Below are 2122 nucleotides of genomic sequence, written 5' to 3' on the forward strand. Positions count from 1 at the left end.
TTGCAGTTTTGTTTTCGAGATGGTTGCCCTGAAAAAGAAAGAAATAAAGAAAATGTAGTAATGCTCATGTTAAACTTGAAGACTTCACAAAAACCTGACATGGTGGTTTTCTTCTTGAAAATTAAATTTCATATTCTGCATCAAAAACAGAAATTTTTAGTAAAGCTTCACAGTACCAAAGAGGAAAACCTTATTAATCAATTCTGTCATTAAAATGACACTTTATGGTCTACAGGCTAGAAATTATAACAAGATCAGTGATATGCTCAGAGAAAAACAAATATTTACTTTGCGACAGTATAATCACCAGATGACACTGTCAACATTACTATATGACTTCCCACCTACTCAGCCTTTAAGTTAAAGCTATGAATTACCGTTATTTGCAATGTCAAGATTAGACAAATTTTGAATTCAGTTCACTGGTTTCATCTAGCAATCTGTGTTCTCGTGTCTTAAGTCTGTCAGTTAATGAACAGAATTGCTTTTTCTTAGTTAGAACTGGCTGTTCTTTTGAATTAAATGAATGAATAGCAAACAAAAAGGATACTCACATTTGTTTACTGCCACTAAGGACCACTAATGGAGACTGTGTTTCTTTCTGTTTCTGTTGCAAGAGGCTACGTGGTCCAAGTGAGTGTCTGTTGAGCTCATCTGTTTCATCGACTGGAAACAAAAAATATTTGACACTTCAGATGGGGCACATTCTGTTTGCCACTAAACATTCTGAACTGTTTGCAGCACCTGTCACTGATTATCCTAACAACTGGCCAAATTTTAAGTTAGTCTGCCGCTTGAAGTCATCAGTTTCTCCCAATTTCCAACCCATGGTCTGTGTCCATGTCTGCTAGCCTAAGGACAACTGAACAAATATGTCGTGTGTTTTTATGAGCAGGCTCCAGCTTACATGCCACAAAGTTGCTGTATTCGCCTCTGTCCCAGGGCCGAAGCTACTGTGTTTCTTTGTAGTCGGTGAAAATGAACACACAAAAAGTGTGGATGGATATCTATCTGCTATATGGAATCGTGGAATTTTAATATAACCACAATTTACTTCCTTATGGAGCACCATTTAGAAATAGCATCAGATGGGTTCACAGTCTCACGTGCAGCAGGTCCTTCTATGAAACTTTCTAAGTTATTCACTACATGTTTCCACCTATGAGGTCATCATCAGATGTTTTAAAATTATAATTGAAGAAACTGCTGTGCTTCCATATTGTGGTTGTAGGGCGTTACTGTGCAGTGCAAGAGGGACACGAAGCATAACACAACAGGCAGAACAACCCATCGCTTCGTACATACACGCACAGCAACAACCGACAACAATATGGAAGCACAGCAGTTTCTTCATTTATAATTTTAAAACACCTGATGATGACCTCATAGGTGGAAACATGTAGTGAATAACTTTTAGAAAGTTTCATAGAAGGATGTCCTGCACATGAGACTGTGAAACAGTTTGATACAAAATGAAGTGCAGCAGAGTGCTACAATGTAATATTATTTAGAAATAACAGCTCATGACCAGATCTGGACCAATACTCACTCCTTCCTGTTCATTCTTCTTCATCCGTTTCTCCACTTCATTTTTCCCAGGTCTCTTTCCATGAAATTCATGAGACAGGTATCTGAAATTAGACACAGACAACATTAAAGTCACAGTATTTTAGGATCTTACAGAATATGGCCATGTTTCCAAGTAACACGTAAAATCCTTTCATCCTGAAGTTTCAGCCAGAAAAAAAGGGTGATCCGTTTATAGTTCAATCTGTTATTTTGTGAAATAATAAAAATATGTAACATTCCGTTTTCCAACACAACTTACTCATACAGCCAATAACCAGAAATGGGCATGCTACAGCACATTAAAGTCGTAGGGACTGAAATGATTAATGCAAAATATTTTAATTAAAGTACAATGGGACAGTAATAATTTTGAGGCATGTTTCTTCCCAATTCATACAACCTATCTGCAAAATGAACCATTCTGCCACATTCTATGCCTACACAACAAAGTATTTACACACTCAAATGTTGGCTAGTTACAAACTGTCACATACAGAATGGGAGAAAAGAAGTCAAACCAACAAGTATATGTCAAAATGTTCTACTGAAAGCA

The 2122-nt window shown here is 36.9% G+C and overlaps 1 long non-coding RNA gene across 1 annotated transcript; it reads right to left on the minus strand.

The window, feature by feature from the left end:
- Positions 1–16: 16 nt before the first annotated feature.
- Positions 17–1632, minus strand: LOC111864856. Its single transcript, XR_002842864.1, has 3 exons — positions 1550–1632; positions 555–666; positions 17–28 (listed from the first exon to the last, which is right to left on the minus strand). It is a non-coding gene; the product is annotated as an uncharacterized LOC111864856 (long non-coding RNA).
- Positions 1633–2122: the final 490 nt, after the last annotated feature.

The sequence above is a fragment of the Cryptotermes secundus genome, unplaced genomic scaffold (genome assembly GCF_002891405.2).
Source record: "Cryptotermes secundus unplaced genomic scaffold, Csec_1.0 scaffold1951, whole genome shotgun sequence".
NCBI lineage: Eukaryota > Metazoa > Arthropoda > Insecta > Blattodea > Kalotermitidae > Cryptotermes > Cryptotermes secundus.